At 42.2% G+C, this 27,224-nt stretch overlaps 1 protein-coding gene across 18 annotated transcripts in view; it reads right to left on the reverse strand.

Moving 5' to 3' along the window:
- MTHFS (methenyltetrahydrofolate synthetase) overlaps positions 1-27,224 on the reverse strand; it is a 269,324-nt gene that overhangs the window by 169,798 nt on the left and 72,302 nt on the right. For all 18 annotated transcript variants that reach the window (XR_003002979.1, XR_003002981.1, XR_003002987.1 and 15 more), the window contains exon 3: positions 11,394-11,446. The gene's annotated coding sequence lies outside the window, so the exon portion shown is untranslated. The remainder of the gene's footprint in view (positions 1-11,393; positions 11,447-27,224) is intronic.

Consider the following 27,224-nt stretch of genomic DNA (forward strand, 5'->3'; position numbering starts at 1 on the left):
AAAAAAAAAAAAAGAACAACAAAGGAACAATCCATGAGGCTTGAAAGCATTTCATAACCCGGAGAGTCAGGGAAGACTTCGCTGGGTGAATGACATCCCTAAATTCTGAGGGATGAATAGGAAGAGGCAGAAGAGAATTCAGGCAGAGGGAAGAGCATATCCTAAAACGCTACAGCAGGAAGGAGCCAAGGAAACAAAAGAATGCCAAGTAGATGGGATGCAGAAAGGTAGGATAAGTGTAAGGAGAGATGGGGAAGAGATGTAGGAGGACCAGGACATGCAGGCCAGGATAAAACTCTATGTGATCTTTAACCGGATAGCAGAGAGAAGACACTAAAGTATTTTCAGTGTTGGTGGAAAGGAGAGCCTGGCGATGGGATGACAGTGTTGAAAGGCATGGTTAGATGTGAATTTCTCTTAGTGAGATATAACTTACCTATAGAAAAAAATGCATACGGACCGATGAAATGTAAATGTAAACACCAGTATAATCAATATCCAAATGAGATATAGAGCAATTCATCTCCCCAGAGACCACTGCTTAAACTCATCAACCTCCTGATCCTTTCCCCACAATTACCACTGTTCTGAAATCCTTCACCATAGACTAGTTTTGCCTGCTCTTATAGTTCATATAAATGGAATATACTCTTTCGTATGGGGCTGCTGTGTAAACAGCAGATTGTAGAAAGACAATGGTGGATGTGAAGAGACCCAGAGAGAGATAAAGACCATTCAATCCACCGCGGATACGGTGGAGACGGAGAAGTGGATGGATTGAGGAAGGAGCTATTTTGGAGGTAAAATCAATGGTGAAGGATTGGCTACAGAGGTTGAGAGAAGGAGGTATCATGGATGGCATTAAAGTGTTGAGAGAAGGAGGTATCAATGTGAGGAGGTATTAATGTGAAGGTTTGGAGTCTTGGAAAGCCCAATAGTGCCAACAACTTGAATTGCACATGACAATGATGGTTCCTCAAAATATTAAACATGGAATTACCATGTGATCCAGCAATTCCACTTCTGTGTATATACCCAAAAGTATTGACAGCAGGGACTTGAACAGATATTAGTGCGCCCATGATAGCAACATGATTCACAATAGCTAAAAGGTAGAAACAACCCAAATGTCCATCAGTGGATGAACAGGTGAATGAATAAACAAAATGTGCTATATACATACAACGGAATAGTAACCATTCTACCTTAAAAAGGAATGAGATTCTGATACATGCTACAACATGGATGAATCTTTATGAGAGTACGCTAAGTGAACTAAGCCAGACACAAAACGGCAAATATGTATGATTCCACTTTTATGTAGGTACCTATAATAGTCAAATTCATAGTGATATAAAATGGAATGGCATTATCAGGGATTTGAGAGGAGGGAATGGGGAGTTAGTGTTAACAGATTCAGAGTTTTAGTTTGGGAGGATGAAGAGTTCTGGAGATGGACGGTGGTGATCATCGCATAACATCATGAATGTACTTAATACCACTGAACTGCTTACTTAAAAATGGTGAAGATGGTAAATTTTATGTTATGTATAATTTACCACTATAAAAACACAGGAGGAGAGCATAATTTGACCCTCATTTTCTGTGTTAATTAAAAGATTAAACGTTTAAATTGCACCTAGATAGCCTTCTTAAAACTTCTCCAGCCCTCCTTGACTATTAAATGGTGGGTGGGTAGGGACCTGGTACTTTTCCACGAGTCCCTACCCACCCACCCAGAATCATACTCCCAGCCATTCTCTGTCCCTGCCATCTCTGCCATGCTCCACACCAGTTTTCTGTCAATTTGTTTATTAAAGTTGGTGGGTTTTTTTGAATTATTTTACAGCAGGTTCTTATTAGTTATCTATTTTATACATATTAGTGTATATATGTCAATCCCAATCTCCCAATTCATCCCACCACCACCACTGCCCCCCCGCTTTCCCCCCTTGGTGTCCATACATTTGTTTGCTACATCTGTGTCTCTATTTCTGCCTTGCAAACTGGTTCATCTGCACCATTTTTCCAGATTCCACATGTATGCATTAATATATGATACTTGTTTTTCTCTTTCTTAGTTCACTCTGTATGACATTCTCTAGGTCCACCCACGACTCTGCAAATGACCCAATTTCGTTCCTTTTTACAGCAGAGTAATATTCCATCGTATATATGTATCACAACTTCTTTATCCATTTTTCTGTCGATGGGCATTTAAGTTGCTTCCGTGACCTGGCTATTGTAAGTAGTGTTGCAATGAACATTGGGGTGCATGTGTCTTTTTGAATTATGGTGGTTTTTGCTGAGTATATGCCCAGCAGTGGGATTGCTAGGTCATATGGTAGTTCTATTTTTAGTTTTTTAAGGAACCTCTATACTGTTCTCCATAGTGGCTCTATCAATTTACATTCCCACCAACAGCGCAAGAGGGTTCCCTTCCCTCCACACCCTCTCCAGCATTTGTTGTTTGTAGATTTTCTGATGATGCCCATTCTAACTGGTGTGAGATGATACCTCATTGTAGTTTTGATTTGCATTTCTCTAATGATTAGTGATGTTGAGCATCCTTTCATGTGTTTATTGGCAATCTGTATATCTTCTTTGGAGAAATGTCTATTTAGATCTTCTGCCTGTCTTTGCATTGGGTTGTTCCATTTTTGGATATTGAGCTGCATGAGCTGCTTGTAAATTTTGGAAATTAATCCTTTGTCCGTTGATTCATTTGCAAATATTTTCTCCCATTCTGAGGGTTGTCTTTTCATCTTGTTTGTAGCTTCCTTTGCTTTGCAAAAGCTTTTACGTTTCATTAGGTCCCATTTATTTCTTTTGGTTTTTATTTCCTTTACTCTAGGAGGTGGATCAAAACAGATCTTCCTGTGATTTATGTCAAAGAGTGTTCTTCCTATGTTTTCCTCTAAGAGTTTTTATAGTATCTGGCCTTACATTTAGGTCTTTAATCCATTTTGAGTTTGTTTTTGTGTATCGTGTTAGGAAGTGTACTGTTCATTCTTTTACATGTAGCTGTCCAGTTTTCCCAGCACCACTTATAGAAGAGGCTGTCTTTTCTCCATTGTATACTCTTGCGTCTTTTATCAAAGATAAGGTGACCATATGTGCGTGGGTTTATCTCTGGGCTTTCTATCCTGTTCCATTAATTTATATTTCTGTTTTTGTGCCAGTACCATACTGTCTTGATTACTGTAGCTTTGTAGTATAGTCTGAAGTCAGGGAGCCTGATTCCTCCAGCTCCGTTTTTCTTTCTCAAGATTGCTTTGGCTATTTGGGGTCTTTTGTGTTTCCATACAAATTGTGAAATTTTTTGTTCTAGTTCTGTGAAAAATGCCAGTGGTAGTTTGATAGAGATTGCATTGAATCTTTAGATTGCTTTGGGCAGTACAGTCATTTTCACAATGTTGATTCTGCCAATCCAAGAACATAATATACCTCTCCATCTGTTTCTATCATGCTTAATTTCTTTCATCAGTGTCTTATAGTTTCCTGCAAGTCTTTTGTCTCCTTAGGTAGGTTTATTCCTAGGTATTTTATTCTTTTTGTTGAATGGTAAATGGGAGTGTTTCCTTAATTTCTCTTTCATATTTTTCATCATTAGTATATTGGACTGCAAGAGATTTCTGTGCATTCATTTTGTATCCTGCTACTTTACCAAATTCATTGATTAGCTCTAGTAGTTTTCTGGTAGCATCTTTAGGATTCTCTATGTATAGTATCATGTCATCAGCAAAGAGTGACAGTTTTACTTCTTCTTTTCCAATTTGTGTTCTTTTTATCTCTTTTTCTTCTCTGATTGCTGTGGCTAGGACTTTCAAAACTATGTTGAATAATAGTGGCAAGAGTGGACATCCTTGTGTTGTTCCTGATGTTAGAGGAAATGCTTTCAGCTTTTCACCATTGAGAATGATGTTTGCTGTGGGTTTGTTGTATATGGCCTTTATCATTTTGAGGTAGGTTCCCTCTATGCCCACTTTCTAGAGAGTTTTTATCATCATGGGTGTTGAATTTTGTCAAAAGCTTTTTCTGCATCTATTGAGATGATCATATGGTTTTTCTTCTTCAGTTTATTAATATGGTGTATCACATTGATGGATTTGTGTATATTGAAAAATCCTTGCATCCCAGGGATAAACCCCACTTGATCATGGTATATGATGCTTTTAATGTGTTGCATTTTGTTTGCTAGTATTTTGTTCAGGATTTTTGCATCTATACTTATCAATGATATTGATCTGTAATTTTCTTTTTTTATAGTATCTCTGTTTGGTTTGGGTATCAGGGTGATGGTGGCCATGTAGAATGAGTTTGGGAGTGTTCCTTCCTCTGCAAGTTTTTGGAAGAGTATGAGAAGGATGGGTGTTAGCTCTTCTCTAAATGTTTGATAGAATTCACCTGTAAAGCCATCTGGTCCTGGACTTTTGTTTGTTGGAAGGTTTTTAATCACAGTTTCAATTTCATTACTTGTGATTGGTTTATTCATATTTTCTATTTCTTCCTTGTTCAGTCTTGGAAGGTTATACCTTTCCAAGAATTTGTTCATTTCTCCCAGGTTGTTCATTTTATTGGCATAGAGTTGCTTGTAGTAGTCTCTTAGGATGCTTTGTATTTCTGCGGTGTCCATTGTAACTTCTTTTTGATTTCTAATTTTATGATTTGAGTCCTCTCCCTCTTTTTCTTGATGAGTCTGGCTAAGGGTTTATCAATTTTGTTTATCTTCTCAAAGAACCAGCTTTTAGTTTTATTAATCTTTGCTATTGTTTTCTTTGTTTCTGTTTCATTTATTTCTGCTCTTATCTTTATGATTTCTTTCCTTCTACTAACTTTGGGTTTTGTTTGTTCTTCTTTCTCTGGTTCCTTTAGGTGTAAGGTTAGATTGTTAAGTAGAGATTTTTCTTGTTCCTTGAGGTAGGCTTGTATTGCTATAATCATCCCTCTTAGAACTGCTTTTGCTGCATCCCACAGGTTCTGGATCATCATGTTTTCATTGTCATTTGTCTCAAGGTATTTTTTGATTTCCTACTTGATTTCATCAGTGATTTCTTGGTTATTTAGTAGCATATTGTTTAGCCTCCATGTGTTTGTGTTTTTTGCGTTTTTTCCCTGTAATCTATTTCTAATCTCATAGCGTAGTGGTTGGAAAAGATGCTTGATATGATTTCAATTTTCTTAAATTTACTGAGGCTTGATTTGTGACCCAAGATGTGGTCTATCCTGGAGAATGTTCTGTGTGCACTTGAGAAGAAAGTGTAATCTGCTGTTTTTGGATGGAATGTCCTATAAATATCAATTAAATCTATCTGGTCTATTGTGTCACTTAAAGCTTGCGATTCCTTATTAATTTTCTGTCTGGATAATCTGTTCATTGGTGTAAGTGAGGTGTTAAAGTCCCCCACTATTATTGTGTTACTGTCAATTTCCTCTTTTATAGCTGTTAGCATTTGCCTTATGTATTGAGGTTCTCCTATGTGGGGTGCATAAATATTTACAATTGTTATATCTTCTTCTTGGATTGATCCCTTGATCATTCTGTAGTGTCCTTCCTTACCTCTTGTGACAGTCTTTATTTTAAAGTCTATTTTATCTGATATGAGTATTGCTACTCCAGCTTTCTTTTGATTTCCATTTGCATGGAATATCAAAGTGGGTTTCTTGTAGACAGCATATAGATGGGTCTTGTTTTTGTATCCATTCAGCCAGTCTATGTCTTTTGGTTGGAGAATTTAATCCATTTACATTTAAGGTAATTATCGATATGTATGTTTCTATTTCCATTTTCTTAATTATTTGGGGGTTTTTTTACTTCTCTTGTGTTTCCCACTTGGAGAAGTTCCTTTAGCATTTGTTGTAGAGCTGGTTTGGTGGTGCTGAATTCTCTTAGCTTTTGCTTGTCTGTAAAGCTTTTGATTTCTCCATCGAATCTGAACGAGATCATTGCCAGGTAGAGTAATCTCGGTTGTAGGTTCTTCCCTTTCATCACTTTAAATATGTCATGCCACTCCTTTCTGGCTTGTGGAGTTTCTGCTGAGAAATCAGCTGTTAACTTTATAGGAGTTCCCTTGTATATTATTTGTCATTTTTCCCTTGTTACTTTTAATAATTTTTCTTTGTCTTTAATTTTTGTCAATTTGATTACTATGTGTCTCAGTGTGTTTCTCCTTGGGTTTATCCTACCTGGGACTCTCTGTGCTTCCTGGACTTGGGTGGATATTTCCCTTCCTATATTAGGGAAGTTTTCGACTATAATCTCTTCAATATTTTCTCACGTCCTTTCTGTCTCTCTTCTCCTTCTGGGACCCCTGTAATGCGAATGTTGTTGTGTTTAATGTTGTCCCAGAGGTCTCTTAGGCTGTCTTCATTTCTTTTCGTTCTTTTTTCTTTATTCTGTTCCACAGCAATGAATTCCACCATTCTGTCTTCCAGGTCACTTATCCGTTCTTCTGCCTCAGTTATTCTGCTATTGATTCCTTCTAGTGTAGTTTTCATTTCAGTTATTGTATTTTTCATCTCTGTTTGTTTGTTCTTTAATTCTTCTAGATGTTTGTTCTTTAATTCTTCTAGGTCTTTGTTAAACATTTCTTGCATCTTCTCGATCTTTGCCTTTATTCTTTTTCTGAGGTCCTGGATCATCTTCACTATCATTACTCTGAATTCTTTTTCTGGAAGGTGGCCTATCTCCACTTCATTTAGTTGTTTTTCTGGGGTTTTATCTTGTTTCTTCATCTGGTACATAGCCCTCTGCCTTTTCATTTTGTCTATCTTTCTGTGAATGTGGTTTTCATTCCACAGGCTGCAGGATTGTAGTTCTTCTTGCTTCTGCTGTCTGCCCTCTGGTGGATGAGGCTATCTAAGAGGCTTGTGCAAGCTTCCTGATGGGAAGGACTGGTGGTGGGTAGAGCTGGGTGTTACTCTGGTGGTCAGGCTCAGTAAAACTTTAATCCACTTGTCTGCTGATGGGTGGGGCTGGGTTCTCCCCCTGTTGATTGTTTGGCCTGAGGCGACCCAGCACTGGAGCCTACAGGCTCTTTGGTGGGGCTAATGGCAGACTCCAGGAGGGCTCACACCAAGGTGTACTTCCCAGAACTTCTGTTGCCAGTGTCCTTGTCTCCACGGTGAGCCACAGCCACCCCCCACCTCTGCAGGAGACCCTCCAGCACAAGCAGGTACATCTGGTTCAGCCTCCTATGGGGTCACTGCTCCTTCTCTCTGGGTCCTGAGGCACACACTAATTTGTGTGTGCCCTTGAAGAGTGGAGTCTCTGTTTCCCCCAGTCCTGTTGAAGTCCTGCAATCAAACCCCACTAGGCTTCAAAGTCTGATTCTCTGGGAATTCCTCTTCCTGTTGCCAGAACCCCTGGTTGGGAAGCCTGATGTGAGGCTCAGAACCTTCATTCCAGTGGGTGGACTTCTGTGGTATAAGTGTTCTCCAGTTTGTGAGTCACCCACCCAGAAGTTATGGGATTTGATTTTTTTGTGATTGTGACCCTCTACCGTCTCATTGTGGCTTCTCCTTTGTCTTTGGATGTGGGTTATCTTTTTTGCTGAGTTCCAGTGTCTTCCTGTCAATGACTGTTCAGCAGTTAGTTGTGATTACAGTGCTCTTGCAAGAGGGAGTGAGAGCATGTCCTTCTACTCCACCATCTTGAACCAATCTCCCCTATTAAAGTTTCTTTAATCTGTTGCCCTGATTTCTAGTTCCACCTTACATTCTATGAGTTTTCCCAGTGACTTTCCAAAAAGTCCTAAATCTTTGCTTAAGCTACTTTGTTTTGCTGCTTAGGTTTTGGTACTTGGAATCCAAAGAGAAAGTAACTTTATTTGTTTACAGTAAATGTAACACAAAACAACATGACAACTGAAACCAAACCTTTCACTAATATGAATAAATGTAAATAACCTAAACTCACTTAAAAATCTATATGTATATATAGATTTTAGATCAGTTAACAAAGCCAATGAAACTCTATGCTTTTTTAAGGGACACATACACAAAACCACTTCAGAAAAGTTAAAATAAAGGGTAAAAAAAATTTTAAGGTAAAAATAAAATGAAAGCAGGTGATATGATCTTTGTGTCAAATAATCTATAATTCAAGATTAAAAGTATTGGGACTTCCCTTGTGGCGCAGTGGTTAAGAATCCGTTCGCCAATGTAGGGGACGTGGCTTCGAGCTCTGGTCCAGGAAGATCCCACATGCCGGGAAGCAAATATGCCCGTGCGCCACAACTACTGAGACTGTGCTCTAAAGACCACGATTCACAACTACTGAAGCCCACATGCCTAGAGCTCATGCTGCACAACAAAGACAAGCCACCACAGTGAGAAGCCTGCGTGCCGCAACAAAGAGTAGCCCCCACTCACCGCAACTAGAGAAAGCCCACACACAGCAACAAAGAACCAGTGCAGTCAAAAATAAATAAATAAACAAACAAGCCACTGGAATAAAAAAAAAATGATTAAAAGCATTAAAAAATACAAAGAAGGATACTTTATAATGCTAAAAGCGATAATGCATAATGAAGTTGTACATAAATTTCTGTGCACAAAATAATATAGCAGAAACTTTAATCAACCACAAACTATAGAAGATAAAAGGAAAACTAGACAAATCCACACTAATAATAAGAGAATTTAAAACACCTTCCTCTGACCTAGACAGATTAATGAGAAAATATCTAGCAAGGATAAAGAAAACCTTAATACATAATCAATGAAGTACATCTTATAGATATATATCAACCCTGTACCATGATAATACAGGATATTCCTTCTTTTCAATTACATTTAGATCATTTATAAAAATAGACCATATTTTAAGTCATAAAGAAAATCTAAATTAATTCCAAAGATAGGAATATTATTAAGAGCATTCTGACCAGAATAAATAGTGGTTGTGTCATGGTATCTCACTGTGGTTTTGATTTGCATTTCCCTAATAATTAGTGAGTTGAGCATCTTTTCATGTGCTTATTGGCAATTTGTATATGTTATTTGGAGAAATGTCTATTCAGACCCTTTGCCATTTTTAACTGGGTTTTTGTCTTTTTGTTATTGAGTTGTAAGAGATCTGAATACCAGTTCCCCTACAGATATAGGACCTGAAAATATTTTCTTCCATCTTATGGGCTGTCTTTTAACTTTCTTGATAGTATCCTCTGAAACACAAAAATTTTTAATTTTGATAAAGTCCACTATAGCTATTTTTCTTTTGTCACATTTGCTTTTGGTTTCATATCTAAGAAACCATTTCTTAATCCAACATCGTGAAGATTTACTCCTGTGTTTTTTCCTAAGAGTTTTACAACTTTGGCTCTTATATTTAAGTCTTTGATTCCTTTCAAGTTAATTTTTGCATATGCTTTGAGGTAGCTGTCTGACTTCATTCTTTGCATGTAGATATACAGTTGTTCCAGCACCATTTGTTGAAAAGACTACATATTCGTTCCCTTATTTGTTTTAGCACTCTTGTCAAATATTAATTGACCATAAATGTGAGGGGCTTCTTTTTTCCTGTATCCTCAATTATATCCCATCGATTTATATGTTTATCCCTATGTTAGTATCACACTGTTTTGATTACTGTAACTTTGGAGTAAGTTTTACAGTTGATAAGTGTGAATTCTCCAATGACTTTTTTGGAGGGGGTGTGCTATTTCAGGTTTTTTGCATTTTTGCATTTCTATGTGAATTTTAAAATCAGCTTGTCAATTCCTACAAAAATAGCAGCTGGGGCTTCCCTGGTGGCGCAGTGGTTGAGAGTCCGCCTGCCGATGCAGGGGACACGGGTTAGTGCCCTGGTCCGGGAAGATCCCACATGCCGCAGAGCGGCTGGGCCCGTGAGCCATGGCCGCTGAGCCTGCGCGTCCGGAGCCTGTGCTCCACAATGGGAGAGGCCACAACAGTGAGAGGCCCGCGTAACGCAAAAAAAAAAAAAAAAAAAAAAAATAGCAGCTGGAATTTTGATAAGGACTGTACATTTTACATCTTGTTTTGCTTCATTTAGTTTCAATGATGGGGTTTTTAATCTATGGACACTTTGATCAAAGTGTACTCCACTAAGCAGGAGACACTGTGCTCTTTGCCCTCAGGATGCCAGCAGACATCCTAAAAGTCTATAAAGTGCCCTAATAGACAATGAGCCAAGTCAGTCTGTCTTTCCCTGTGTCACCCTGTGAACCCACAGGCCACCACTACTAAGGGACAGGAGGTCTGAAAGTGGAGACAAAATATTCTCTCCTCACCCCCATTTCAAATATTCTTATAAACTAGAAACCCTGTCTGAATATTGCAACTAATGTTCTCAGGTCAGGAGTGGACATAAATCAGCCCTTTCACTAAATCATACCAGTTTGAGTTTGCTACCCATCACACACACACACACACACACACACACACACACACACACACTTCCCATTTGCCCTGCAAAGACTTAACACTTCTAGATAAGCTCAATTATGCATAGAAAAGTGCTTTTTCCTTCGTTTGACAATAGTTTTCAAGAGAGGCCTGGCAAAAGCTGAAAACTCAGCTGTGGGGCTTCTTTTGAAAGAAAAATTGGCCTCTGATTGTACATAAGTGAAAATGAACAAGGAATACATATTATGTTGGCCAGATTTCATATGCAAATTAGACTAGCTTCTCTTCTTAACTTCTCTTTCTCCAGCAAAAATATGGTAGGGGATGCCTTAGTCTCATTAAATGTAAATATTCATGTAGACCTCAGCCATCTTTTGGTGAATTAGGAGCCAGTACATTGAATTACATCAGACAGAAAATCATTCTCATGATTTCCCTGGTGGCACAGTGGTTAAGAATCTGCCTGCCAATGCAGGGGACACAGGTTCGATCCCTGGTCTGGGAAGATCCCACATGCCGTGGAGCAATTAAGCCTGTGCACCACATCTACTGAGCCTGTGCCCTAGAGCCCGTGCGCCTCAACTACTGAGCCCATGTGCTGCAACTACTGAAGCCCATGCACCTAGAGCCCGTGCTCCACAACAAGAGAAGCCACTGCAGTGAGAATCCCGTGCACCACAACAAAGAGTAGCCCCTGCTGGCCACAGCTAGAGAAAGCCCACGCACAGCAACGAAGACCCAACGCAGCCAAAAATATATATATATAAAAGAAAATAGAATAAAAACGTAAGTCATTCTCACATCTATGTCCTAAATGTGGACTAACTTTGTATTAAATAAATTTATTTTTTCTTCTTAATGAACTTAAAATGGAGGCTGACACTATAAATAGGTATGCATAGCTGAAATCCAGGTTTGACAACATACTAAATGCATTCTTTGTAAATTCATCCTTCAGGGACCAGACCCATGCTTTGAATGTTCTGTACATAGTAATCAGGTAAAAATAGTAACATATTGCTGACCTGGCAGACTCTCATCTCTACAGGTTCACTTGTAGTGCTGGAAAGCAGAGAACCTAAAAGCAGGAAAAAAAAATTAGGTGAAATAAGGTGATTTACACAGATGGTGCTTTGTAGGCTATTGTATGATAAAAATGTTATTTATTTCTATGATAGTGAGTATTATTATCATCAGAGTATAAATCAAGAGGCCTTGATTCTACTCTCTGGTTATGTTATATCTTTTTTAGTTTTCTGATACTTTGGGGACCCTTGGTCAGATGTAATAGAAATTAACCCTTTCTTTCGTGGGAAGAGTAGGATTTCTATCCCACAAGAATGGGATGAATGGAGCTATCTTCTTTTCTGAGTTGAAGACTACGGGCCTCTAATTTTGGGATTAACCTTCAGAGCCTGATTCCAAGCTCTTAGACTCTCCATCTCTTCAACCCCTCTCCCCTCCCACCCCCACTGCACTCCATCTACCACCTGCCAACACCATCTGAAAAGCTGAGCCTACACATGAACAACCTTAGCCTTGGAAATACAACCCATCAATGACAGATGTACAGGACCCACAAGGAGAAAGCTGAGGAGGCACAGTCCTTATGCAGCAAGATACAAATTCTGACTTAAGACCTGTGGTAATCCATCAACAGAGGAATGGAGATTCCTTAAAAAACTAAAGATAGAACTGCCATATGACCCAGCAGTCCCACTCCTGGGCATATACCAAGACAAAATCATAATTCAAAAAGACACATGCACCCCAATGTTCATTGCAGCACTATTTACAATAGCCAGGACATGGAAGTAACCTAAATGTCTGTCAGCAGAGGAATGGATAAAGAAGATGTGATACATATATACAGTGGAATATTAGTCATAAAAAGGAATGAAGCTGGGTCATTTGTAGAGACGTGGATGGACATGAGACTGCCATACAGAGTGAAGTAAGTGAGAAGGAGAAAAACAAATAACGTGTATTAAAGCATATATGTGGAATCTGAAAAACTGGTATAGACAATCTTATTTACAAAGCAGAAACAGAGACACAGACGTAGAGAAAAAACATAGGAAACAAAGTCAGAAACGGGGGGTGGGATGAATTGGGAGATTGGGATTGACATATATACACCATTGATGCTATGTATAAAATAGATAGCTAATGAGAACCTACCGTATAGCACAGGGAACTCTACTCAGTGCTCTGTGGTGACCTAAATGAGAAGGAAATCCAAAAAAGAGGGGATACATGTACACGTATAGCTGATTCACTTTGCTGTAAAGTATAAACTAAAACAATACTCCAAAAAAAAAAAGAAATTCTGACTTACGACCTGTGGCAGTCCATCAACAGAGGAATGGATAAAGAAGACGTGGAACAGAGGTGCAAGGCCTTCACATGCAGCACCATGTGAGCAAGTTAAACTGTACCAAGCACAAAGGAAAGAAAGGGGAGACTTCGAGGTGGTGGAGGAGTAAGATGTGGAGATCACCTTACACAAATACATCAAAAATACAACTACATGTGGAACAACTCCTACAGAACACCTACTGAACGCTGGCAGAAGATTTCAGACTTCCCAAAAGGCAAGAAACTCCCCACTTACCTGGGTAGGGCAAAAGAAAAAAGGAAAAACAGAGACAAAAGAATAGGGACGGGACCTGCACCTCTGGAAGGGACCTGTGAAGGAGGAAAGGTTTCCACACACTAGGGAGCCCCTTCATTGGCAGAGATGGGGGTGGGCAGGGGGGAAGCTTCGGAGCCATGGAGGAGAGCACAGCAACAGGGCTGTAGAGGGCAAAGAGGAGAGATTCCCGCACAGAGGATCAGGGCCGACCAGCACTCACTGGCCTGAGAGGCTTGTCTGCTCACCTGCTGGGGCGGGTGGGGGCTGGGAGCTGAGGCTTGGGTTTCGGAGGTAAAATCCCAGGGTGAGGACTGGTGTTGGCTGCATGAACACAGCCTGAAGGGGGCTAGTGCGGCATAGCTAGCCGGGAGTCCTGGAAAAAGTCTGGACCTACCAGAGAGGCAAAAGACCACTGTTTCAGGGGAGTCCTTCCCCATCTGCCCACAGAAGGCAGAGCACCGCCTAAATGAGCTTCAGAGATGGGCGCAAGCCACGGCTATCAGTTCGGACCCCAGAGACGGGCGTGAAATGCTAACGCTGCTGCTGCAGCCACCAAGAATCCTGTGTGCAAGCACAGGTCACTATCCACACTCCCTGCCAGGAGCCTGTTTAGCACGCCACCGCCAGGGTCCCGTGATCCAGGGACAGCTTCCCCAGGAGAACACACTGTACGCCTCAGGCTGTTGCAACGTCACGCAGGATCGCCCCGCATTCCAATTATAACTACTGTACCCCTTCCACCCCCCAGCCTGGTTGAGCAAGAGCCCCCTAATCAGCTGCTGCTTTAACCCCATCCTGTCTGGGTGGGAATAGATGCCTCTATATGCAGAGGTGGGGCCAAAGCTGAACCCCAGGAGTTGTGCGAACAAAGAAGAGAAAGGGAAATTTCACTGTGCAGCCTCAGGAGCAGCGGATTAAATCCCCACAATCAACTTGATGTACCCTGCAGCTCTGGAATACCTGAATAGAAAATGAATCGTCCCAAAATTGAGAAGTAGACACATGTTAATCAAACTATCAAAATTAAATACAAAGAAAAAATACTAAGAGCAGCAAGGGAAAAGCAACAAATAACATACAAGGGAAACCCCATAAGGTTAACAGCTGATCTTTCAGCAGAACTCTGAAAGCCAGAAGGGAGTGGCAGGACATATTTAAAGTGATGAAAGGGAAAAACCTACAACAAAGAGTACTCTACCCAGCAAGGATCTCATTCAGGTTTGACAGAGAAATTAAAAGCTTTACAAACAAGAAAAACCTAAGAGAATTCAGCACCACCAAACCAGCTTCACAACAAATGCTAAAGGAACTTCTCTAGGCAGGAAATACAAGAGAAGGAAAAGACTTACAAAAACAAACCCAAAACAATTAAGAAAATGGTAATAAGAACATACATATCGATAATTACCTTAAATGTAACTGGATTAAATGCTCCAACTAAAAGACATAGATTGGCTGAATGGATACAAAAACAAGACCCGTATATATGCTGTCTACAAGAGACCCACTTCAGACCTAGGGACACATATGGACTGAAAGTGAGGGAATGGAAAAAGATATTCCATACAAATGGAAATCACAAGAAAGCTGGAGTAGCAAGACTCATATCAGACAAAAGACTGTAAAATAAAGACTATTTCAAGAGACAAAGAAGGACACTACATAATGATCAAGGGATCAATCCAAGAAGAAGATATAACAGTTGCAAATATTTATGCCCCCAACATAGGAGCACCTCAATACATGAGGTAAATGCTAACAGCTATAAAAGGGGAAATCGACAGTAACACAATAATAGTAGGGGACTTTAACACCCCACTTTCACCAATGGACAGATCATCCAAAATGAAAATAAATAAGGAAACACAAGCTTTAAATGACACAACACACCAGATAGACTTACTTGATGTTTATAGGACGTTCCATCCAAAATGACAGAATACACTTTCTTCTCAAGTATGAATGGAACATTCTCCAAGATAGATCATATCTTGGGTCACAAATCAAGCATCAGTACATTTAAGAAAATTGACATTGTATCAAGTATTTTTTCCAACCACAACACTATGAGACTAGATATCAATTACAGGGAAAAAACTGTAAAAAATACAATAAACAATACGCTAAACAATATGCTAATAAATGACCAAGAGATCACTGAAGAAATCAAAGAGGAAATTAAAAAATACCTAAAAATAAATGACAATGAAAACACGATGACCCAAAACCTATGGGATGCAGCAAAACCAGTTCTAAGAGGGAAGTTCATAGCAATACAATCTTACCTCAAGAAACAAGAATAATCTCAAATAACGAAACTAACCTTACACCTAAAGCAATTAGAGAAAGAAAAAAAAAAAAACCCAAAGTTAGCAGAAAGAAAGAAATCATGAAGATCAGTGCAGAAATAAATGAAAGAGAAATGATGGAAACAACAGCAAAGGTCAATAAAACTAAAAGGTGGTTCTTTGAGAAGATGAACAAAATTGATAAACCATTAGCCAGATTCATCAAGAAAAAAAGGGAGAAGACTAAAATCAACAGAATTAGAAATGAAAAAGGAGAAGTAACAACTGACACTGCAGAAATACAAAGGATCATGAGAGATTACTACAAGCAACTTTATGCCAATAAAATGGACAACCTGGAAGAAATGGACAATTTCTTAGAAAAGCACAACCTTCCGAGACTGAACCAGGAAGAAATGGAAAATATAAATAGACCAATCACAAGCACTGAAATTGAAACTGTGATTAAAAATCCTCCAAAATACAAAAGCCCAAGACCAGATGGCTTTACAGGCGAAATCTATCAAATATTTAGAGAAGAGCTAACACCTATCCTTCTCAAACTATTCCAAAACATAGCAGAGGGAGGAATACTCCCAAACTCATTCTATGAGGCCACCAACACCCTGACACCAAAACCAGACAAAGACATCAAAAAACAAAAGAAAACAACAGACCAATATCACTGATGAACATCGATGCAAAAATTCTCAACAAAATACTAGCAAACAGAATCCAGCAGCACATTAAAAGGACCATACACTATGATCAAGTGGGGTTTATTCCAGGAATGCAAGGATTCTTCAGTATATGCAAAACAATCAATGTGATAAACTATATTAACAAATTGAAGGAGAAAAACCATATGATCATCTCAATAGATGCAGAGAAAGCTTTCGACAAAATTCAACACCCATTTATGATAAAAACCCTGCAGAAAGTAGGCATAGAGGGAACTTTCCTCAACATAATAAAGGCCATATATGACAAACCCACAGCCAACATCATCCTCAATGGTGAAAAATTGAAAGCATTTCCACTAAGATCAGGAACAAGACAAGGTTGCCCACTCTCACCACTCTTATTCAACATAGTTTTGGAAGTTTTAGCCACAGCAATCAGAGAAGAAAAGGAAATAAAAGGAATCCAAGTCGGAAAAGAAGAAGTAAAGCTGTCACTGTTTGCAGATGACATGATACTATACATAGAGAATCCTAAAGATGCTACCAGAAAACTACTAGAGCTAATCAATGAATTTGGTAAAGTAGCAGGATACAAAATGAATGCACAGAAATCTCTTGCATTCCTATACACTAATGATGAAAAATCTGCAAGGAAATCAAGAAAACACTCCCATTTACCATTCAACAAAAAGAATAAAATATCTAGGAATAAACCTACCTAAGGATACATAGAGCCTGTCATACAGAGTGAAGTAAGTCAGAAAGAGAAAGACAAATACCATATGCTAACACATATATATGGAATTTAAGAAAATAAAAAGTCATGAAGAACCTAGGGGTAAGACAGGAATAAAGACACAGATCTACTAGAGAATGGACTTGAGGATATGGGGAGGGGGAAGGGTGAGCTGTGACAAAGCGAGAGAGTGGCATGGACATATATACACTACCAAACGTAGTAAGGTAGATAGCTAGTGGGAAGCAGCCGCATAGCACAGGGATATCAGCTCGGTTCTTTGTGACCGCCTGGAGGGGTGGGATAGGGAGGGTGGGAGGGAGGGAGACGCAAGAGGGAAGAGATATGGGAACATGTATATGTATAACTGATTCACTTTGTTATAAAGCAGAAACTAACACACCATTGTAAAGCAATTATACTCCAATAAAGATGTTAAAAAAAAACAAAAAACAAGACAGACTCTGCCCTCCTGGAGTTCTATTACAGATGCCTGACTTAAACCATCACAAAGACAAACATGCACTTACATACAGTCATGAATTTCATGAATGATAAGTACATGTCATCTGAGTTCAACGGCGTGTGGGACAAGGGGATATCAGGGAAGGCTGCTCTGAGTAAGTGACACTTAAGCTCAGACTTAAAGTCTGCATGGGGTGGCCAGGCGAAGGGGAGGGAAACTCCAAGCAGATGGCCTAGCATGTACAAGGGCCCCGCAGCAGAGAAGAGCGTGGCTTTCTCCACGTGCTGGAGAACATGTCTGGGACCTGGTGGGAGGGAACCTGCTGGGAAGTGAGGCTGGAGAAGGATGGAGGGTCAAACCAGGCAGCCTAAGAAAGACTACGGATCCCATCCTGAGTGCCCTGGAGATCAGTGAAGGGTTAAAGCAAGGGAGGGACGGGATCCAGCTGGAATTTGGGGAGCTACTGTGTGGAGACAAGACACCCGGAGCAGCTCTAGTCATTGTGTTACCTGGGCCCAGCTCGATGTGGGGCTTCAGGGAAGACCAGCCTCCTAGGGGAGCTCTGGCGGGGACAACACACAAAAGAAATGTCAACATCTATAAGACAGGTCTAAATAAAAAGGTTCAGAAGAGGTGAGAAGGGGGAGATGGCATTTTGAGGCAGGCCTTGGAATATGGGTGATGTTGGACCTGAGGGTAGGTGTGGAGAGGGTGCCCAGGCAGAGGGGCCAGAGAGACCAAAGGCAAAGCAGACCAGGTAGTTGTCCTTGGTGTCCATCCGGGCAGGAGGGGGCCTGAGAGGGCACAGCTCCTTTGCTCCTTTTGCCACCACATTCAGCCTCTTGACTGCCAGTGCAGGTCATGGTGATGGTTCAAGTGTCTGGAGTGGCTGCTCTGATCCCAAGGGGCCAACATGGTCACTCAAGCCTGGGTGGGAGATCAAAGATGCCTGGGAGTCAGTAGGAAGCCACCTGAGGTCATAGCTGGACGTCTGTTGGATGGGCTGGATGGTGGGTTTATTACTTCTAGTCAAACTCGCCCTTGCTCCATTCAAGCCCCACACAAACAAATGAATAACCACCTAAAACTACTTTTCAGTTTGGGAATTTCAGCAAACCTGCATGTGTGTGCGTGTGCATGCACACATGTGCACATTTGTGTCAATATGAACATGCACCTGCAAGTGTCCATGAATGTGCCCCATGTCAACATGCATGTAATTAACAGCTCAAGTTCATAGAGCGCTCACCACCACTCTAGGTTCTCGCTTGAATCACCTTATTTAATCCGCACCGTGGCCCTGGGCAGTAGACAATATTGTCATTCACACTTCACAGACTGGGAAACTCAGGTGGGATGTTAGCCAGATACCTCTCTGTGTGCAGAATGCTTTCTTGCTCCCAGAATCCTAAATCATACATCAACTCCTAGAAGGAGAGAGCTTTTCATCTTTCATCAAGGTCACGCACAGAGACAACCACCCATGCTTCTTTCCCGTAAAGCCCTTCAAAAAACTCGAAAAAATTGGACCTGAAATAAAACTCTAACATTTTTCATGTAGTCTATTAGTAGGTGTCTGCCAGAATATTAGGAAAAGGCATGCAGTCCACCCAGGAAAAAGAAAAATAACATGGTAGAATGCAGCAGAAAATGGCATGTTTCACGATTTCTCTGCTCTCTAATAAAACAAGTCATGGGGGCTTCCCTGGTGGCGCAGTGGTTGAGAGTCCGCCTGCCGATGCAGGGGACACGGGTTCATGCCCCGGTCTGGGAAGATCCCACATGCCGCAGAGCGGCTGGGCCCGTGAGCCATGGCCGCTGAGCCTGCGCGTCCGGAGCCTGTGCTCCGCAACGGGAGAGGCCGCAACAAGCATTCAAGCCATCTTGGCTTTCCCATCTATTAAATCACTTCAGCCTCAGTCCAGCCTTTGACTATCCAAACTGACTTATAAAATGACCCCGTTAATTAGTGTGGAGGAATGTAAAGCATGCCCATGAAGTTGCTGGCCTTCTCTCTATGATGACTCCAAAGAAAACCGTGCAGATCTTTGTGAATCCACCCTGCTGCCTTGCCCTTTGCTCATTCTTTCCTAAGGAGAATCCACAGCACCCTTAGAGCCATGCCTGGCACAGGTAAGCACCATAAAGGCATGAACTACAAGCAGGATGCTGATGGTCCCCACCACTGGCCGATTTCCTCTCCTGTTTGTGTATCCTCTCAGCCCACAAAAGAAACAGCCTCCTACGACCCCTGCCCGCCCTGGAGTTTATCTTAGAAGTCAACTGAGCACCTCACTTTTCACCACACCACCCCATCTCTCCACTTCCACCACCCTGACCTTTCTTGAGTCCTTCAAATTTGCTCTTCTCCCTCCGACAATAAGACCTCACACACTGTTCCCCAGCCTGGGACACCCTTCGTCCCTCTCCTCCCATTTGACTCTTGCTCGGCCCTCAGACTGCTCCTTAGGTGTGGTCTCCCCAGGAAGCCTTCCCTAAGCTCCCCGAGAGTCAAACCGCCCTGCAGTGGACCTTCACCACCGCTTCATGTCCTGCTCCCTCAGGGCGCTGTGGGGTGAACGTTCAACTTGTCTGATGGATGGTGTGTCCCCCTAGTGCATCTCCCCAGGTGGACTGGAATTCCAACGAGGCACGACCACAGCGCCCCAGAGCTGAGCACCTGGTCTGCAGCATAGTAGACACTCGGCAATACTAGCTGCATGACTTTACACAAAGGGGGTTGAAATAACAGCGTGAATGGGAAGGGGCTAGAAGAGCGACAGCAAGAATGAGAACAGATGCTCTCCTTGGCTCTCCTTCATCCACCCTCTGGGCCTCTCCATCCCTATCCTGGTCCTTCCGCAGCCACGAGACACAGGCCCATGCCGGTCCCTTCAGAGCCCATCTGGCTGCAGGGCAATCACTCTCCCCAGAGCTCTTAGGATGCACCTGGTACATCTCAGTGAAGAAGTGGCTCCAAGTAATACCCAGTCCCTGTGTCCAACCCTCCTCTCCTCTCCCTGCCCTGAGGGGAGCTCACCACATTCCAGTGCCATCTGCTTGGGCACAGGAGGTCAGGCTCCCCCTGGCAGGAAGGGCCCTGTTGGCAACAACGGTCCCTGGGCTACCATGGAACCGGCAACCAGAGTAGGTGGGCAGAAGGTGGACACAATGGTCTGGGGTCAGGGACACAGTCCCAGCTGCTGAGTCCCATGGAGGACATGGGAGGTGAGCCAAAGGTCTCCACAGAAGGCAGGATGGTGGAACGGGCCGTCTCTGGGGGAAAACTGTCACAAGCCATGAGGGATGGCATCCTGCTGGCACTGGGTGTGCCCTGAATCCAGAGGGTGAAAGTAAAGAAAGAATGCAGTCAGGAAAAGGTAAGGAGTCTGGCTCAACACCCCTAAAGGCCAGACTGGCTGGAGAAAAGGGGTGTTGGGACTTTGTTAACATCCATTAGTAGAGCCCTGGGTCGGGTGCTGGATGGTAAGCCATGGTTCAAAGGGCCACAAGGAAAGGTGAGGTAGAGAAGTCTACTCCTCCCAGGTCCTGGGGGTGGTCTGCGGCACACCTGGAGGGACCCCAAGGGGAGGTCAAGGCACGGTGCAGACAGTGTGAGCAGCAAGACCAGGGGCACGTGCCTTTATTAGGGTTCAGAGTGGAGTGTTTCTGGGGTTCCCAGGCTAAGGCAGGAGAGCAGGGCTTTGGCAAGCTCCATGGGGTTCTGATCTAAGGGACACTGAAGGGGAAGGAGCTGGGAGGAACAAGAGACTGTTCATCACCAAGGCCTTTGGGGAAGTCATGTCAGGAACTGACACTCACGTGTGACTGTGGGCTGTTACCTGGGGCATGCTCTCAAGGGAGGGGTTCTTGTCAGCTCACGGCCCCTGCAGGAGGCTCAGCCCACAACATGGATGCCGGGGCAACAGTGTTAAGTGGTCGTTTAACTAAACTCTCCACAAGGGGCTAATGTGTGTCCTCATGTACCAGCTGGAGTCAGGATCCGGTCTACACCAGCACAAGAGAAGGCAGGAAACATCATCCAGACCAGGAGAGAGGCCACCAACAGCAAATCCACAGTACCGCTCAACTGCGACAAGGCCCTTGGTGCTAAGATGAAGGCCACCTGCCATCTCTGAAACAGGCTTGCTGTGTGGTACTCCCTCAGGAATGTTAGTAGAAAGAGCAAGGCTTGTAACTGGGGAGATGTGGGTATGAATTCCAGCTCATCCCCTATCAGCTGTGTGACCTCAGGTAAGTCACTTAACTTCTCTGAGCCTTCTCATCTATATGGGATTTGTAAACACTCCTCACAGGATTAAGGAAAAGATTTAGGTAAAGTGCTTACTGTGTGCCAAGCAGTGAGCAAGGCTCTGTAGATGAAATTGTGAGCAAAGCCAGGCATGGCTCCTGCTCTTATAGGACTCGGGGCCTAATGGGAAAGATGGACATGAAGCAAGTTATCTCACAAATAAATGTTTCATCACAAATTGCAGTAAACGCTAGAAATAAAATGTACCAGAAAGCTCAACATCTCTAATAATTAGGGAAATGCAAATCAAAACTACAATGTGATACCCTCTCACACCCATGCAGATGGCTAGTATCAAAAAAACCAGAAAGAAACAAGTGTTGACCAGGATGTGGAATAATTGCAACTTTTGTCCACTGTTGGTAAGAATGTAGACATGGTACAGTTGCTGTGGAAAAACAGTATGGGGGTTCCTCAAAATATTAAACACAGAATTACCATATGACCCAGCATTTCCATGCCTGGGTATACACCCAAAAGAATTGAAAGCAGGATCTTAAATAGATATTCGTACACCCAAGTTCATAGCAGCATTATTCACAAGAGTCAAAAGGTGGAATCAACCCAAGTGTCCATCAATAGATAAACAATATGGTATATATACAAGGGAATATTATTCAGCCTTAAAAAGGAAATAAATTCTGACACCTGCTACAACATGGAAACACCTCGAAAACAGTACATTAAGTGAAATGTCAGTCACAAAAGGACAAATACTGCATGATTCCACTTACATGAGGGCCCTAGAGGAGTCAAATTCATAGAGACAGAAAGTAGAAGGGTGGTTACCAGGGGCTGAGGAGGGGGGATGGGGAGTTAGTGTTCATGGGGACAGAGTTTCATTTAGCAAGATGAACAGAGTTCTGGGGACGGATGGTGGTGATGGTTGCACAGCAATGTGAATGTACTTGATGCCACTGAACTGTGCACTTAAAAATGCTTAAGATGGGGACTTCCCTGGTGGCCCAGTGGCTAAGGCTCCACGCTCCCAATGTAGGGGGCCAGGGTTCGATCCCTGATCAGGGAACTAGATCCCACATGCTGCAACTAAGTGTTGGCATGCTGCAACTAAGGATCCCACATGCCACAACTAAGGCCTCGTGCAGCCAAATAAATAAATATTTTTTTTAAAATGGTTAAGATGGTAAATTTTATGTTTCATATATATTAACACATAGCATTTTTTCAATTGGAAAAAAAACCATCAGAAGCTAGAGAGTGGGTAACAGTAGGCCTTGACCTGGTGTAGTTTTGGGGTCCTCCTGGAGAAAATGACATCAGAGTTCTGATGGGTGAGCAGGGAGATCAACAACAGCCTAGGATTAAAGGGGTGGGGAGGGGAAAAGAGCACCTGCCAGGAGAGGGGTGTGTGTGGCAGCTTGGGTGGGAGGACCTGGCACTTTGGAGGGACTGAGAGGAGGTCACAGAAGCAGCCGGAGGATCCCAGAGGGCACTGTCACCCCAACAGGAAGCTGTGACAAGCTTCCTAGGTCTGGCTTAGCATCCATCAGGAGGGCAACCCTCAGCCTTACACACAAAAGAGCACAGCACCTACCTCAGGATGGTTTCCAAGTTATTCAGACATTCCCCCCAGAGCACAGGGCAGCCTTGATTGAGAAATCTTTGAGGTTTCCTGATTGAGAAGCCTCTGAATTGAGAAATCTTGATCCCTTTGTCCCCAGATCGGGCCTTAGTCCCAAAAGGCCTCTCTACTACTGCTCTTGGAACGCCCAGCACATGCTCAGGACAAGGGTTTCTGGGAGCCAGGCTAAGATCCCAGGATTCTCAGGATGGGTGTGTACATAAGGTGAGCTCTGCACCTACCTGCCCCGGCACCCAGCCTGCTCACTCAACAGGACGGACCATGGTGCTTACATCCACCAATCTCCTTGTGAAAGCACCAGCAGAGATTCTTTTTATGTATTTCTTGGCTTTCTCCCCCAAGTCACCTTTTCTTAGAGTCTCTGCCCACAAGCTCCAATAGCTACAGCTTTACAAAAGGGGGAATGCAATACAGCAGTTTCCAACTTCTCAGCTCCCTTAAGTCTCTGCCTCTTCTGTCTCTGTCAGCTTTGCCTCTTCTAGAGTGTGTAATTAAACCAAAAGAGCATGGAAAACCTCCTTCTAATCAATAAATCAAAACGTTGGTCCCCTGTGATATGTTTTTCATTACAGTTCTGTAGGTCAGGCATTCATTAATTCTCCCAAATGGAGTTCCCTGCTGGGACATCCAAGTAGAATTAATGTAGTCTTTGAGTAATTATGTATTTTTAAACTATCCTCCTTTTCTTTCCTAAACAGCCAGAAAGAATTGTTTATAAATGAAGGAAAATGCTATGGTCTCATGAGTTGGGTATTTGTAAAGAAGGAGATTCAAATGAGGGTACAAATTAGAGTAGCAGGAAACATTTGGGGTGTTTGCTGAGTCAAGGAAGACCCATTTAGAAAGAGGTGAAAATAGTTCAAGCACCGTTTAGAAACTCCTGACATGACATTTCAGCTTTATAATGAGTACAACTGGGGTACCAGTGGCCTTGAGCTCTCGTCCTTATGCCCTCTCCCCACCCCCACCATCCCATCATCTCTTCCTTCCTAGCTGTGATAGACATTGCTAGTGGCTTATCCAACACTGATTCTCTCCTTCTCTCAATATTCTATTCCAATAATAGAACCCTGATTTTGTTCGGCATGTCAATATGTCTAATTTAAAACATCTCCCCAACTCCACTGCAGGTAGAGGTGACCTGGTGAATCTGACTAGCCAGTGATATGTCAACAGTAGTCTGCTGTGTGGGACCTTAGGGATAACAAAACCAACTCACCTGGCATATGGCTGTGCCTTTCTATCTTCTTCCTGCCTGGGATGTGAAAGTGATGCCTAGAGGAAAGGCAGCCATCTTGCAACCATGAGGATAAAACCCACAGGTTAAGAATGACAAAGCGGAGAGCCAAAAGAAACCTAGACTCTTGGTTTCTCCCTTAAGCAGCTGCGCCGGCCCTGAATAGGCTTCTTTAGGAAATTCCTGTGTGTTTAAGCCATTGTTAGATAAGTTTTCTGTGACATGCAGCCAGTGCAAGCCCTATATGATGTACATTTCTAGCTATCAGGACTTGCAGAGCCAACTAAATCATCCCAATTTGCAAGAGTTCCCCTCTGTTAACTGGAAAACTATTACAACAACCCAATTCAGGCAGGACTGCTAATGACCTAAGCAGTAATCAGCAAAATGTAGCCCACAGGCCAAATCCGTCTCTCCACCTATATTTGTAAACAAAGTTTTATCGTAACACGCATTTGTTTATGTGTTGTCTATGGCTGTTTTGCATTGTAACCACAGAGTTGCGTAACTAAGAGAGAGATTCTCTAACCCTCAAAGCCTGAATGTTTACTATCTGACACTTTACAAAAGTTTGCCAATTCCTGGCCTAGATCCACCACGTAGGGCGTCTGCTGAAGGCAAAGGAAATATTGAATGAGTAATGAAAGAAGGTAATTATAAATGCCAGCTATGACCAGTTGTAGAAAATGAGACTATAATACTCATGAATATTTCTTTCTTATTTTGATATAAATATATGTACAAATAAGCCAAATACTTTTCCCTTTATCATCCCCTGATCATCTGCATAAGCTGTGTTAATAGCAGTTAGCCTTATACGTCAGTATTTAATATCTCAAAAGGAGAGTGTGAATTGGCTACGAAAAGAGCGAACACTACCCTAAGACCAAAAAAGGGACTTTATATCCTGTTCTGAGGAAAGGGTTAGTGCCTCTTTGGCTGAATGCAGGTTAGTTGTAGCACATGACACAGAAGCATGACTTTGTCGTTGTCTTTATTTGGAGACTAAGTATGGATTAAAGAGATGTGTGTGGGTACCAAGCTGACAGAAGTGGACCATAGTGACTTTCTTAGGCTGAACTACATTTCCCAGAGCCCCCTTTCCTGTAGGCTTCTGGTTAGGGCAGGGCACGGGGGGATCACTGTGGGAGATCCGGGCAGTGGGAGGGGAGCAGTAGCCATTTTACTCACATGTATGGTCACTGCTCTGCTGACCCAGCCCATTGGTGTGATGCAGGAAGTCAGGCCTGCAACTGCCCCACCTGCCTCTGAATCCTTCAGCTTCTCCAAATCCTGGGCCAGGTGTGTACGGTTAGCTCCAGGATAAAGAGCCTGGCTTCTGCAGACCACCCACACCATTGAGGTCAGAGGCAAAAGAACTGACATGGGTTCAGTCTATCCTTGTGGCCCAGCTTGTACCTGTGGTTCCAGCATATTCTTTCCCTCCTCTATCCATCATCTCTTCCCTACGGCCCACCCCGTGATCTTCAAGCTTCAACACCAAATGCAACACATGAAATTCCTGTAACTAACCCTGTCACAGAACCAAATATATATGTATACAAGTTTCTAGGGTTTCTGCTTCTCTGTTTAAACCCTGACTGATACACTGAGTATCTTCCAAATGCAAGATATGCTTGAGGAGCTGCTGGCAGAGGAGGGGACAGAAAGCAATACCTGGAGGTCCCACTGTGACAGAAGGAAAATGGGTTCCAATTTTTTTTTTAGATTATTCATTCCTTTAATTTCTCCTCAGATGCAACCATAAATCCATATTATTAGATTTTCAATGAATACTAATTTCTTAAGGGAAATACATAGATGCTCTAATTTTCTTTTCCCCTCCTAGGTTTATTGAGATGTAAATGATGTAGGACATTGTATAAGTTTAAGTTATACAAAGTGATGATTTGATACAAGTATGTATTGTGAAATGATGACCACAGTTGGGTTAGTTAACACCTCCATAACCTCATATAATTATCTTTTTTAAAATTAATTTTTATTGGGGTATAGTTGCTTTACAATGTTGTGTTAGTTTCTTGTTATACAGCAAAGTGAATCAGCTCTACATATACATATATCCCCTCTTTTTTGGATTTCCTTCCCATTTAGGTCACCACAGAGCATTGAGTAGAGTTCCCTGTGCTATACAGTAGGTTCTCATTAGTTATCTGTTTTATATGTAGTAGTGTATGTATGTCAATCCCAATCTCCCAATGGACACTAGGGCCTGGGGGGAGTGGGATGAATTGGAAAATGTGTTCCAATTGCTCAAATAAAAAGGAAAAGGGGATAAAGGCCACAGAACAGGTAAAAATAATGTGCTGCAGGGGTGTGGAAGTAGCTAGAGCTTTGGAGACGGCCAGACCTGAATTACAATCCTGGTACCACCACCTACCAGCTGTGTGACCTTGGTAATATCACCCAGTAGATGCCTTTGTTCCTTCCCCTTTTCTCTCTGGAAGGGAACTTCAGGGAAATGACATTTTTTGGTGGTGGGGAACACGTCAGGAAACGTTTCATAGAAAAAGATGTGCAACCAGGCCTTGCAGGAGAGTGGTTCGTATTTTTCCATGGCGTGTAGAATGAGTTAATGCATTTCCGTGGGACAGAGTGGGAAAAGGTCATTCTGCAAATATTCAAAAGCAATTTCATGAAACAGTGAGCTCTCATCCATCTGCTGTAACAAACTGGCTGGGCACTGTGGAGCCTTAAGCAGTATACATTCTGTGAAATTATGACTCCCACCGGGGATATATCATATTTTCTTCAAGGCTGAAATGAAAAGATATACAGTACACTGTATACATAGGCCTATTAGGCTGGGAGAAATCTCAGAGCCATTTTGCTGTTCATGGAAGATCAATGATAAATCAACCTGTGTAATCTGCAA

Source organism: Neophocaena asiaeorientalis, unplaced genomic scaffold, assembly GCF_003031525.2.
Source record: "Neophocaena asiaeorientalis asiaeorientalis breed wild unplaced genomic scaffold, Neophocaena_asiaeorientalis_V1.1 scaffold155, whole genome shotgun sequence".
NCBI lineage: Eukaryota > Metazoa > Chordata > Mammalia > Artiodactyla > Phocoenidae > Neophocaena > Neophocaena asiaeorientalis.